The sequence below is a fragment of the Rhipicephalus sanguineus genome, chromosome 4 (assembly GCF_013339695.2).
Source record: "Rhipicephalus sanguineus isolate Rsan-2018 chromosome 4, BIME_Rsan_1.4, whole genome shotgun sequence".
Lineage (NCBI taxonomy): Eukaryota > Metazoa > Arthropoda > Arachnida > Ixodida > Ixodidae > Rhipicephalus > Rhipicephalus sanguineus.
The window spans coordinates 98,717,792-98,733,029 of NC_051179.1; positions in this window are offsets into that span (position 1 = coordinate 98,717,792).

The following is a 15,238-nucleotide window of genomic DNA, read 5'->3' on the forward strand; positions in this document are numbered from 1 at the left end:
GGGCGTCTCGTGACTGCTTCGAGGCCATCAATGCTAACCCAAATAAACAACAAACCAATACTACACAGGCAACGAGCAACGACAAGATGCACAGGTTGATCCAGCGGCCTTCATGCCCCTTCTCAGTTTCATCCCCGGAAAGTTCGTCCTTGTAGAGCAGGAAGCCCGCGGGATCCTGGATTATCTAAATGAACAACAAAGACCACCAGTTATCATATTCTCAACCACATTACAACATAGCTTGAACACGTACTACATAGCTCTAAGACGCTCTAAGACGTTAGGCTCACATAACGGTGAGCAGAATTATGAATTCGTGTCGCCTATACGCAGTCGAGCAAGCGCTTGCAGAAAAAGAAGCAAGTCTACCATTATTTGTTTTTTACTTCCTTCTTCTTCCTATCATTATTATCAATCAACCGCGCTTAGGTAAAATGTAAGAAAAATCAGCGCTAGTGCACGAAACTTTTCCACGTGATTATGAGAGATCGTAAAACCACAGTCCGAGAAGCACTTCTTTCGAAACGCTAGCTTAATTCAGACACGAATTATGATGCACTGTCTGAAATTGCGTCAAATGCGCATGGCATCATTTCAAGACGCTCACTATTGAATTCCAAGAAAGAAAACGAAGGAATGTGTTGTTTTGTGCGAGTTTCAGCAAAAAAATTCAATTAGCGTGTAACTCATTATCTCATTTTTCTGCCATCAGTCAGCTTTAATACTTGCATAAAAATAATCAGCTATTAGGCCCAAAAAGCATGCGCACTTGCTTTTTTGGTTGTATTCGTTTCGAGCAGAGAAAATAAATACTCTTGACGTTGGTCCTGGAACGCGGCACGTCGAACGATCGTCTAGCATGGTAGTGCCTCCAGCAAAGTGATCCTCTGCAGCAATACGCAGCACAATGAAGTTAAATGGCCGCTAGTTGTCCAATCAGGAAGCGTGCATGAATGAGGACACTGAGTTTCCGGTCATTTGAAGAAAAACGCGGCGTGGGACGCGCCTCCGAAGTTCGCGTCCCCAAACGAGGACGCCGTGTCGCAAAGGGTTAATAAAACCCAGGCCGGCATCCAAGCATTGCTGAGTGAGTGGTCTCAGCCACGCTGTTAAAGCTTATATGTGAAGCTTCAGCCTGTGCTAGGCGGTAAACCGTCGTCATGGTAAGTACAAGTCCAATCGAATTATATCAAGATGACAAGTTAGGTGAGTTCGTGCAGAGGCAGAGAGCAGGCTAAGACAGCCTGACGAGGCCCCTTCACTGGTTTGATTCATACAGCATTCTGAATAACTGACTGTCGCGGTACCCCGTAAACGGGCAATAAAGATGCGTACTACAACAAAAGAACGACCTGTTTTGTGCACTGGCATCAGCAAAGCATTTAAATGTCTCGTTTCGCGAAATAGAGAACGTAAGAGCGGACATCGTCTTGGTTGTATGCCTAGAGCAGGCGCGGCAATATACATTAAAGCGCGCGGCTCAGAAACAACCTTCCTGACGAAGTGATATAGGCTTTCAAAGATTTGAAGAAAGATAATACCGTCGTAGTCCTCCCGGCCGACAAAGGTAACAGTACGGTCGTCATTGATCGCACTGACTATGAGAGGAAGGCAAGGGAACTTCTGAGACCAGATATGCCAGCTGTTGGAATTTTGCCTCTCGAGCACTTAATTATCTTTCAACAACGTGTTTTACAGACAGACCAGTGGGACAGCCATGACGGCCGCAATATCGGCAACAGTGACAACGCTCGCGATGGAGGATATCGAAAAGCGAGCGCTTGCCGCGTGTGACCCCAAACTCAAGTTGTTTGTAAGCTACGTGGATGATTGCTTCTGTGTGGTAAAGTCCGGCGAGGTCAGCAACCTGCTCGCCCGCTTGAACTCCGTGGATCCCCACATACAATTCACAGCGGAAATGGAGGGTCATTCAACACTCCCGTTCCTGGATGTGTTGGTGAGAATACAACGACAGAGCCTCTCTTCCTCCGTCTTCAGGAAACCAACACACACACGGCGCTATCTCCACTTCAGTTCGAACCACCCCGCCTGCCACAATTCCTCGGTTGTGCATAGCCTCGTCAACAGGACCTAAGAAATCTGCTGATCACCACGGCGGCAGCAAGAAGAAAGAGAGAAAATAATCCGCGACCTCGGCACCAACGGCTATACAAAGGCCTTTATCCGCAAGGCCCAGCGCAGGAAGAGAAACGGGGGAACCAGCACACCAGCAGCGCCGCCGCAGCGACGCCGCGTTTCGATTCCCTACATCGCGGGCGCCAGTGAAACAATAGCGCGCATACTGAGAAAGGCAGGGCTCGACGTAGCCCGCAAGCCGTCCACTACCATCGGCAGCTTCATCCCTCGACCCAAAGACCGCGCACCTGCGGAAAAGGCGCAGGGCGTCGTGTACAGGATCGCGTGCTCCGACTGCCCCACCTCGTACATTGGGGAAACAAAGAACTTTCGAGAGCACAAGAACGATCTCCGTGAACTGAACCGCGAACGGAGTGCAGTGGCGGAGCACTTCGAGAAGTTTGACCACCGAACGGAGTGCAGTGGCGGAGCACTGCGAGAAGTTTGACCACCGCATTAGTCCTGACGATGCGGTGATCCTGGAACAAGAAAGCAGCTTGCGCCGGCGTCTTCTCCTCGAGTCATGGCATATACAACAGACAGCGGGAAACGTCAACCGCACCACGGGAACATTGATCTTCTTCTACTGTCAAGGCTTGCGACAAGTGTCGGCAAGAAGGCATATATAAGCGCCGTGCGTCTCGGGCCGTCTCAACCCTGAAGAAGTCGGTCAGGCTTCAAAATGTCGGGTATCCTAAAATAAATTTCCGGTTGGAGTTTTCTCTTTTTCTCCGGTATTCTATTACCCAACCAGGCAGACTTCTGCCGAATGTTTACCTTTAAATCTCTCGGAGCAATTTTAGAGGTAGCCAACTATAAACTTTTCAATCTTCCCACAAAGTTTAGTTATGCAGAGGAGAAAATACGATGACTATGTGCAGATGGGTAATATAAGCACGAGCGTGAGCATGAGTTGATCGAGTTGCGTGAACCGAACCGTGAATGATGGAAACGACGAGATGCTTCGGCACCGTCTACATGACACGGCTGCAGAAGGTTGCTTCACCAGCACCGCACAGTCGACAGTACCGACAGGCGTTGGGGCATCATCGCGGCGCCACTAGCGTTCCCAGGTGTGACCAACGACCACAGCGACGTTTCAGAGAAGGTACTTGGAGACTCCGCAAAAGTGCAGCCACTCAGCGGGCCGTGGTGTACACCTTCTGAAGCAAGGCGGAAACAAAAATTTAGATAGACCCTGTAGTACAGCAGTGCAGAACGATGTCGTGTCAATCAGTCGAACAAATGGGTAAGCGTTTTGTTTAGGCCACATCAATTTGCGATGACGCGAGCAAGGGCGACTATTGGCTTCTCGAACTGCAGTGGGCTGGAGGGTACTTTCCCGTTTTTTGTGTACAATGGTTTCCAGCACGACGATGACGGGACTAGATTTCGGCTACGAACCGAAGCAATAGAAGCAAGTAAAAGCAGCCACTAGATTCAGTGGTTGACATAACATATCAAAGACTCGCAGTGCAGGACATCAATACTACTGATTGTTCGGAAATAGGAAAAAAACTGCATGAAACTATTTTCTTGAAGTTTAGTTCTTTGTCTTGTGATAGCTCAGTGCATGTAATCTGCAGTTGTACTTCCTGATGGTTGTGCGGTGTGGTTTTTTTTATTTGATAAGTTGGTTGCACTATGACATAATAGGTGACCCGGTTTTTTCTCAAACACAAAACATCGTGAATATTAATTTTTGCGGGTGACGTCATCCATACTTTCCTCTGCTAGACACGGAGAAAATGTGATCGCACAGTTAAGGAAAATTCAACTTGATGAGTACGGGCCGTTTTTCGCAACAGCAAGGTGATCAGATTCGCATGCAATGGCAGGAAGAAACGCATCCGTGTTCTCGTACAACATTCTGCATAGTTTTCGAAAGAGAAGTTCGACATGGTTGAGTGGAGTCCATGCGGAACTTCCTGGAACAGAGGCGATGATCAGTACGCGACGTTCTCCATTGGCACTAGCTGAAGCAGCGCTCTCAGTAACAGAACATAGATCAATCTCATAGAACATAGAACATAGAACAATTCCAGAACAGAACATAGCGCAATTCCTTGACTCTGGTTGTATTGCAGATGACTGGAAATTGGCTAATGTGGTTTCCATCTTTAAGTGTGGTAACAGCAATCACCCCAACAACTGAATCAGAGGCTGGGCCCAAGCTAGTTGGTACATTGACATTATGAAACCGTTAAGCGCACAACGACGGGAAAAAAGCGCTCTGTGTGTCGTCTTCTTGTTCCCGTCTTTGTGCGCTTAATGGTTTCATAACACCCCAGCAACTATAGGCCGATTTCACTCACGTCCATTTCGCGTAAGTTACTAAAGCACATCATACACTCCCAGGTCATGCGTCATCTCAACCGTAACAATTTACTTCTTCACACCCAATATGGTTTTCGAGAAAAATTATCATGTCAGACTCAACTTTTCGAACTCGTGACAGACCTGCACACAGCTCTTCATATGTCCATATGCATCGACGCGATTTTCATAGACTTTTCTAAGGCTTTTCATCGTGTTCCCCATAACCGGCTAATGTTAAAAATACGTCTACTCAGCCTCGACCAGAAAACGACTGCATGAATACAAGAATTTCTAAACAACAGGTCTCAGCCAGTTAAACTTAACCACTACGTATCTCATCCAAGCCGAGTAACATCTGGTGTACCGGTGTGCTAGGCCCTCTTCTCTTTTTAGTTTACAATGACGACATTGCATCTAACATATGTTCGTCAATCCGTCTTTGTGCGGGCGATTGCGTGTAAAGGAAAATAACTTGCACTGATGACGTTCCAGAACTACAAGAGGAGCTTGCCAGGTTAAGGGAATGGAGCATCAATGGGCAGATGTAAATTAATGTAAAAAAAACCAAGCACTTATTGTTTACCAATATCACTTCTGCATACTCAAGCTCTTGTGAAATAAACGATTCGATAATAGAAAAAGTCACCTAATTTAAGCATGTGGGCGAGATACTGACTTCATTTCTAAGCTGGACTGCACACATAGAATATACTACTAAAAAGGCTCTTATGAAACTCGGCCTCCTTAAACGTCGCCTGCATTTCACAAATAGGGAGACAAGACTGCACGCTTTCTATTCATTGATTCGGATACCCCTAGAATACGCTTTAATCATATGGCATCGTCACCTAATCGGTCTTAATAACATACTCGAAATGGTACCGAATAATGCTTCTCGGCTTATCTCAATCTTACTCACGTTATATAAGCGTTTCTTTACTAAAAGCAGATCTTAGCCTTACCACACTTGCCATGCGCAGGTGACATGCTCGACCATCGTTCTTTCACTCACTTTATCACAACAACTCATCCTTCGCCCAATTTCATATCTTTCCAGCCCCTCATACTTCAACCCGCCTCGATCATGCGCACAAGGTGTCCCCCATTTTTTCCAAGACCAAGAAGTTTCAAAATTCGCCATTATCATTATGCACAATCGAGTGAAAATCTCTTCCACCTGACGTCGCCGAAATAACAGATCCGTCCATGTTTAACTCGATGCTTGAGGGCTATTTGCATAGTGAGTAACATGGCTGACCAATATCTGATTGCCCTCGTTTCGTCTGCTGTTTTTCCTCCCGATACATGTTCAGTGTTCTTCGGTGTAATTGTTATAGGTGTTTTCATTACTATTTAAAATAAAATTGTACTAATGAATATGTATTCGAATAATGTTGGCGTACGTGTTTGACTTGATGCCGTGATTCGATTTACTCGCGGTTTCCTTTTTATTGTTTTATTTTGTTTTTTGTTTTCTGTTCATCTTGTTTGAAATGTATGTATTCACCTAAATCCCCCCTATGTAATGCCCATTTCGGCATTTAGGCTATTGAAATAAAAAAAAACCCTAAAAAATTTTGGAAAGGAGCCTGGACGAGCACGTCACTACAATGGCCTTAGAAATGGAATGATACCCGCTGAAAGTCTTCTTTTGGGGACTCCTCTTGCACCTCTGGGAACTTTGCCTAGCTATGTTGCTGTTACTATATTTGACACGTGTGCTCGCAAGGAGCAGTTGTCTAACGCGATGTAAAGATGCACTCCATTTATCGGAATGCGCTCCATTTATGAAAATAAGTTGTGAGTATTTTAATATTCTGTCTTTATTTTCGAAACCGAGCAAGCTCGCTCCCAGGGGCGTCCCATATAGCCTTTTAGGACAGCTGTATTCAGAATAATTTCAGGCCTCCTCCTCATCCGATCGTTACCTAGTTGTGCCTGCGTGTTTCGTCGGGCTACCGTCCCGGCGTGACCTCTGTTCGTTTGCTCCGGCGTCGGTACCCACGGCTGCCACGGTGATACGAGCAGTATCATCCCAATTAATCGGAAGCGTTCTGTTACGCTGTATTTCCTATCAACTGCCTTACATTGTATTTCCTATCAACATCAGAAAGCAAGCAAGATTACCATGCTTCTGCGGCGTCGGTCTTGAGCCTCATAGAACCGAAGCGATGACCGGCACGCGACGCCCTTCCTTGACGATAACTGAAGCAGAGAACTCAGCTACACTGGTTGGAACAACAGTGACCGGGTTCGGAAAGCAGAGTGAACGCTTCGGATGATGATAATGGCCTTACAAAATGAATTATACCCACTGGAAAAGGTGTATATTAGTGAGTCGCCTTTGTGATGTCGGAACATTACATTGATACTATGCTGTTATTACTACAGCGTAATCTGCTACGAGCTCACAACTACAGCCGATTTTGATTCCGCAGTGTCTGTCGCAGCTATCCCTCACAATGGAAAAAAAGGGTTTCGGGCGCAATCGAACACAGTCATCCTGCATGACAGTTGTGTATTCTACCAGAGCCACGTCAGCGCGTGACACTTAGGAAACAGGCGCCATGTCGGCGACGAATCCGTTAACCTATGTTATATTGCGTGCGGCAGAATTCCAGGTTCACACCAGGCTTCACACCACGTAAATTGAGTAACGAGTGGGTGGTTTAAAGCCTCCCACCCATTACAATGTGCTCGACTATAATTCTCCATCCGCCGCAAAAATCAACGAAATATGTAGCTACGTAGGTGCAGATATTCATGCCTTAAATATGCGTAGTGGGTACCTCGCTACTTTGCAAGTTGACGAATTATGGCGTAGTTGGCACTTACCTACCTCACAAAGGTATGATGATGGCGTACTCTACGGAACTGTACTGACAGTGGGTACCTTAAGAGAGTTAGCAACATGTTCTATGAAGGCAGCTCCTCCCGTTTACGCTGCAACTGCGCTCCATATACCACACGGGCCTGGTGTTAGGATATTTCCTATGTGTGCTGCTACTAGCCGCTGTCTAACTTAGTCTAACCCGACGTTAACCAATTTCTTCAACTTCACTACCGCATGTATCCAGTCAGTCAGTCAGTCAGTCAGTCAGTCAGTCAGTCAGTCAGTCAGTCAGTCAGTCAGTCAGTCAGTCGGTCGGTCGGTCGGTCGGTCGGTCGGTCGGTCGGTCGGTCGGTCGGTCGGTCGGTCGGTCGGTCGGTCGGTCGGTCGGTCGGTCGGTCGGTCGGTCGGTCGGTCGGTCGGTCGGTCGGTCGGTCGGTCGGTCGGTCGGTCGGTCGGTCGGTCGGTCGGTCGGTCAGTCAGTCAGTCAGTCAGTCAGTCAGTCAGTCAGTCAGTCAGTCAGTCAGTCAGTCAGAGTGTAAGAATAAACATCCTAAATGAATTTATTTACGCATAAGGATAACACATATAATATTTTATTTATGCGTGGCCGGCTTGAGCCATTGTTATTGCGTTTCATAAGACCACGTGAAACCCTTGCCAGGGCTGCGTAACGGCGCCATGAACTTAGCTATCTGTTGCCTAACATGTCATTGCTTCGGGAAATAACAGGTATGTATGGCTTACGACGATGTTACATTGACATAGTCGGGAAAGTTACCACTATGTGTGCGCTTCAGATATTGCTAATAACTTCGTTTATAAGTCCTGCTATTGCATTCAGTGAAGTTATCGGAACCCGTGGTTTTCCTTTTAGCGGTATCGTAGTGTTCAATTTTTCCTTCCAAAGATTTGTTGTCTCAACATGATGGCGCGGTAGGCATGTTTTGCACACTGCTGTATTGCCCACCCCGTGGTCGTTCTTTCCTAACGGTGGGCGCAATTGCGTGAAAGGGGCGTTAAAGTACAATTATTGTTCAATTTCTACCGTTAATTTATTGTTTTAAAACTACTGTGGCTAGCTTCACTATCACAGGTTCGTTTATTAAAGATACAATGAAGATCGAAGTTCTTTTTTTAGATTTCGCGCCAAAACACTTGCCATTAATGTCAGCATTACGTCGCAAATTAGATTTTTTTTTTCGTGTATGGCCACCCTGGCTCAACAAATGTTCTGAAAACTTGGTAAGCTTTGGTCCTAGCCCTTTCAGAGGTCAGATTTTACTCTTTACCGTATAGGGGCTACGTGGAACAATTGCAAACCTCGCCTAGAGCTATGACGTCACAGGGAGTTGCGCGGGATTTTTGAGGTGGCGTGTCCACCTGCATTCTCATTTTCCTCGTTTTCTCGCTTACCAAGCGTCCTTTCGAAGCAAGAGTTTTGCATTTCGCATTTTGAAGGGGTAGTTCATTCATGCGAGAGAAAACGTTTTTCCATGTAGTATCGCTTTAATTATCTGTACTCGGTTTAGCGCAAAATACGCTGCATTTAAAATGACGGGCCTCTCCCAAAGGAACGCAGTCACCGTAGATGATGTGGCATAGTTCTACCTACGGTAATGGACTCCGTGCGCTTGTCCATACAAATGCGTTCCCGAAATGTGTTCCCCGTCCTAGGTGATGGTCCCCTCGCTCTTCCTTAGCATTACATGCATGCAACAAATTTTGTTCTCCGCGGGGACGCAGTACGCTGTGGGCGAGAAGGCATGATTGGCTGTATGCTTTCGTCGATCGAAAGCATGCGGCGCAAAAAAAGCCAGTTTCGCCTCAAGGGAGAAGCAATGAATGCAATAGCAAGCAATTGGAATCAGGAATAACGGCAAGGAGCTAGAAACTTGCTGCGCGCTGCTCAAGCACACAGGACGCGGGAAACGAAAACACACAAGGTGAGTGCGAACTAACAACTGTCACAGTTCGACGCTTGGAGCGCGCTGTCCAAACACAAAGAAGGATGCACGAAAAAAAAAGTACATATATACATAGGACGAGCGCGAACTGTCACAGATTTTTGTTAAACTAACCCCTACTTTGGTTCTACTAGCTAGCAGATCACTCCTTTCGCAAACGCCGCCGTGGCAGCGAGCAAAGTGACCTTCGTGTGGTATACAGCTTGAACGCAAATTTTGCAGTGAAAGCACTAGACGTACAGGACTCACCCTCAACAGAAAATTTCGCGAGCACGGTCGACCACGCCGTGTAAATCAAAGTACAAGTCGAAGGCGCACATCCCGACTCTGGCGAAACTCTAGACAGTTTTATAGTTGGGGGACAAAAAAAAAATTGCGAGTCGCCAAGACGCATGCGCAGAACGCAAGCCACTCTCCGGCTCTTGCGCTCGCGTTGTCACAAGACCCTGCAGAGCCTTCCTTTTGGGCTGCAGACAAAACCGCAGAGTGCGCGACATCACGAGAAGAAAATAAAGACGGCGCTTCGCAGTGGCACGTGAAGCCACGGCTCGCGTTCCCTGCGGGCGTTGATTCTGGTCACTCGGATAAAACTTCATTGGCTCTAGCTGGTACATATTTCTGAGGCTAAAATTACAGCGCGAACGCACTTCTTTGTCCTTTTACATGCGAAGCAGCTTTTGCGCTGGGCTTTGTCCGTACTTCCATTGGCGACCGTCCGCTTTCTAAAACCTACCATAGCCATCTGCAACATACTGAGCGTGCGCTCGCGCCAAGGTGAACTCTTTTTCGTCTTGTTCTTCGACCGCCTTGATCATGATACGTGCAGAACACTTTAGGGGCCCGGGTTGCCGTACGCTGTCCAAGCTTGGCGTAACGCAGACAAAACCATGTGTGCTGGCTCGCGCTAGCGCGTTCGGGCCTGTGTAAAGGGCTGGGTAAAACGCTGTGGCCTCTACTCCTTACACTGCTTACACTGCTCTACTCCTTACACTGCTCCTTACAATACAGATATGTATTGGACTATGAAAGAATAAAGCAGTTGTGAGCGCTTGTATCGTACATTTCTTTTCTTCGCGTGTGTCTTGTGCGTTTGCGCTGTAATTTTAGCCTCATGATTCTGGTCGCGGTGTAATATATATATCGCGATTTTGGTTCAGGAGTCTTGTTCGTTCCATCCTGTGGCATAAGCCTACAAGAGCCAAGCGTTCCCACTAGCTCGCGGCACCACAAACCACGGGACGCTCTTCTTTTTCCCTGGCCGACTGACCACGAGTGGCGTAGCGCTACAGCATCAAAATGGAAAACTATCGTGGGTCGCCAGTCATACGAGCAAACACCACTCGGGCAACGATGACATAATTTTATTTCGCCACGTGTGGCGTCCCGTCCGTTTTACTCAAGGCTGTGTGCGTTTGTTGTCTGCCTTTAGTATCCTAGAGAACGAATGCGGCATGGCGTAATTGTCTAAGGCAGCGAGCTGCGGAGCGAGGTGTCGGAGGTTCGAAACCCCGGTCGAGCGCTTCGGAATTTTTTTCTTCGAAATTATGTTTCTCTGGTTTAAGGGGCGAAGCTCCTCTTAGTCTAACCTTGTCACATCTCCGTTGTCCGGCGTAACCACCTTTGCAAACTGCCCACTCCTTCGTCTTTGCAAAGATCCCACTACGATCCATCGCCGATCCATTACTTCACCGACGATAAAGCCGTTATCATGAAGGGGGAACGGAAGCCACCTTTGCAAACTACCCACTACTTCGTCTCTGCAAACATCCCACTACGACCCATCACCGATCCATCACTTCACCGACCGTAAAACCGTTATAATGAAAGGGTAACGGAAGCCACGTCTAGCTACCACTTACGATTAGTAAAATTTCTTGTATAAATATATACGGTGTTTGTCACGTCTTTGATGACGTACTGGGCTATCGCTTTGATTACTGCTGGGCGAAACTACTGACGATTTCACGGTGTAACCATGATTGCTTCAGGAGCTTCGCCCAAGCTCTTCATCATTCACCCGTGGATATGCTGTGAAATGTTTATTTATATATACATACATGCATATACATAACCGGAACATGACGGCGACGGCTACGGCAAAATTCCGCCGAGAGTTGATATAATTGCTGTTGCAATAAAACGGAATTTCCGTCTCCGCTATCGCTACAAACCCCAACCGCCTCTCCCCCGCTATTGCTACAAACCCCAACCGCCCCTCCCCCCCCCCCTCGGTGGAGTGCAGCTCTGGGTTTGCGTGCTCTGGGTACACGGGTTGCTCTGGGTTTGCGTGCGTGCTCTGGGTACACGGGTTGGTGCATAAGCTGCACCAACCCGTGTATACCATAATTCGCTCGACCTCTACGTGAGTAGACCAAGGGGGATAGTTTCCAAAAAAAAAATTCACCGCCATATCCACGAAGTGAATGATGTTAGAGGAGCTCTCTCGGAGATGATCGGGTAACGCCCGAATGCTTCGTACACATTCCTCTACCATCATATATAGACGTGACGACGTATGTTATATATGCATGACATACACAATATTTATTTACGGTTGGATCCACTATACACATTTGATGAAGTATATATACACTTGGATGAACTCTAAGCATTAAATATACACAAAAGATGTTGTTTTACCAAGTTCAAACACATTCCTCTACCATCATATATAGACGTGACAACGTTGTTATATATGCATTACATACACAATGTTTGTTTATTTACGGTTGGATGCACTATATACATTTTGATGAAGTATATATACATTCGCATGTACTATAAATATTATATACACCGAGATGTTTTACCAAGTTCAAGAAGGGCGTCCCTCGATGAGTTCGGGGACTGGTTTCCCTTTAAAGATGATTGCTTTGTGATGAATGAACTATATGCATTACATATACACAAGAGATGTTCTTTTACAAAATACAAGAAGGGCGTCCCTTGATGAGCTTCGGGACTCGTTTCCCTGTAAATATTATTGCTTTATGATCAGTAAAGTGTGTTGCCAAGGGATCATCGGTGATGGGACGCAATAGAAAGTCCGAGAAGGCAACATCTATACAGGTACCCCTGATGGTGGTGGCACGTTTGCAGTCGTCCGATACGCATCGGAGAGCGTAACGTAACACCATGTGTTGGAATAGCCAATCGCTTTGCATGATGTCAACGTTCAGATCTCCGAGGAGTACGAAGGGACCGCGTTTGAACTCGGTGCTGTATCGATCCATTGCCTTCTCGATGAACTTGGCGACGTCTCTTTGTGACAAGTTTGGTGCCAAGTACATGGCCATGACTACTATCCCGGATGAGAGCTTCACAGCGGCGTGCTCCCCGGTATGGCTGTGGCTGGTTATTGGCAACGCGAGATCTTCCCGGGCTGCTACTGCGTTGCGATCCCGTTGCGCTGCTGCCTTGGCTAGGGTGTTCATGCTGCGGAGCGGCAACGAAGAGTGTTCACTTAGTGAGCTCCCGGCGAAAAGAAAGGAAGTGAGCCAAACGAGAAACGCGGCCCTCGAGCAGTCACCTAACTAGCGCTTGCGCCGAGCGTGGTGTGTGCCGCCTTGAGCGGCGGCGCGCCATCTAGTGAGCATTCTTGAAATCACCAGAGAGAGCGCAGCTGAGCCGAGCGTGGTGTGTGCCGCCTTGAGCGGCGGCGCGCCATCTAGTGAGCATTCTTGAAATCACCGGAGAGAGCGCAGCTGCGCCGAGCGTGGTGTGTGCCGCCTTGAGCGGCGGCGTGCCATCTAGTGAGCATTCTTGAAATCACCGGAGAGAGCGCAGCTGAGCCGAGCGTGGTGTGTGCCGCCTTGAGCGGCGGCGCGCCATCTAGTGAGCATTCTTGAAATCACCAGAGAGAGCGCAGCTGAGCCGAGCGTGGTGTGTGCCGCCTTGAGCGGCGGCGTGCCATCTAGTGAGCATTCTTGAAATCACCGGAGAGAGCGCAGCTGAGCCGAGCGTGGAGTGTGCCGCCTTGAGCGGCGGCGCGCCATCTAGTGAGCATTCTTGAAATCACCGGAGAGAGCGCAGCTGAGCCGAGCGTGGTGTGTGCCGCCTTGAGCGGCGGCGCGCCATCTAGTGAGCATTCTTGAAATCACCGGAGAGAGCGCAGCTGCGCCGAGCGTGGTGTGTGCCGCCTTGAGCGGCGGCGCGCCATCTAGTGAGCATTCTTGAAATCACCAGAGAGAGCGCAGCTGAGCCGAGCGTGGTGTGTGCCGCCTTGAGCGGCGGCGCGCCATCTAGTGAGCATTCTTGAAATCACCGGAGAGAGCGCAGCTGCGCCGAGCGTGGTGTGTGCCGCCTTGAGCGGCGGCGTGCCATCTAGTGAGCATTCTTGAAATCACCGGAGAGAGCGCAGCTGCGCCGAGCGTGGTGTGTGCCGCCTTGAGCGGCGGCGCGCCATCTAGTGAGCATTCTTGAAATCACCAGAGAGAGCGCAGCTGAGCCGAGCGTGGTGTGTGCCGCCTTGAGCGGCGGCGTGCCATCTAGTGAGCATTCTTGAAATCACCGGAGAGAGCGCAGCTGCGCCGAGCGTGGTGTGTGCCGCCTTGAGCGGCGGCGTGCCATCTAGTGAGCATTCTTGAAATCACCAGAGAGAGCGCAGCTGAGCCGAGCGTGGTGTGTGCCGCCTTGAGCGGCGGCGTGCCATCTAGTGAGCATTCTTGAAATCACCGGAGAGAGCGCAGCTGCGCCGAGCGTGGTGGCGCGCCATCTAGTGAGCATTCTTGAAATCACCAGAGAGAGCGCAGCTGAGCCGAGCGTGGTGTGTGCCGCCTTGAGCGGCGGCGTGCCATCTAGTGAGCATTCTTGAAATCACCGGAGAGAGCGCAGCTGCGCCGAGCGTGGTGTGTGCCGCCTTGAGCGGCGGCGCGCCATCTAGTGAGCATTCTTGAAATCACCAGAGAGAGCGCAGCTGAGCCGAGCGTGGTGTGTGCCGCCTTGAGCGGCGGCGTGCCATCTAGTGAGCATTCTTGAAATCACCGGAGAGAGCGCAGCTGCGCCGAGCGTGGTGTGTGCCGCCTTGAGCGGCGGCGCGCCATCTAGTGAGCATTCTTGAAATCACCAGAGAGAGCGCAGCTGAGCCGAGCGTGGTGTGTGCCGCCTTGAGCGGCGGCGCGCCATCTAGTGAGCATTCTTGAAATCACCGGAGAGAGCGCAGCTGCGCCGAGCGTGGTGTGTGCCGCCTTGAGCGGCGGCGTGCCATCTAGTGAGCATTCTTGAAATCACCGGAGAGAGCGCAGCTGCGCCGAGCGTGGTGTGTGCCGCCTTGAGCGGCGGCGCGCCATCTAGTGAGCATTCTTGAAATCACCAGAGAGAGCGCAGCTGAGCCGAGCGTGGTGTGTGCCGCCTTGAGCGGCGGCGCGCCATCTAGTGAGCATTCTTGAAATCACCGGAGAGAGCGCAGCTGCGCCGAGCGTGGTGTGTGCCGCCTTGAGCGGCGGCGTGCCATCTAGTGAGCATTCTTGAAATCACCGGAGAGAGCGCAGCTGCGCCGAGCGTGGTGTGTGCCGCCTTGAGCGGCGGCGTGCCATCTAGTGAGCATTCTTGAAATCACCGGAGAGAGCGCAGCTGCGCCGAGCGTGGTGTGTGCCGCCTTGAGCGGCGGCGCGCCATCTAGTGAGCATTCTTGAAATCACCGGAGAGAGCGCAGCTGCGCCGAGCGTGGTGTGTGCCGCCTTGAGCGGCGGCGTGCCATCTAGTGAGCATTCTTGAAATCACCGGAGAGAGCGCAGCTGCGCCGAGCGTGGTGTGTGCCGCCTTGAGCGGCGGCGTGCCATCTAGTGAGCATTCTTGAAATCACCGGAGAGAGCTGCGCTCTCACCGGTGAGAAGTAGTGTACACGCCTTACACGCCGGGCACGGACAAGGCGCGAGCATAAGAAGCTTGGCGAGCAAGCTCCTAAAACTCGTGATCAAAATGACCCATAGAAACACGTTACTAGCAATGAATTACCTCCAGTCAAGATTACGAACCTCTTTCGCTG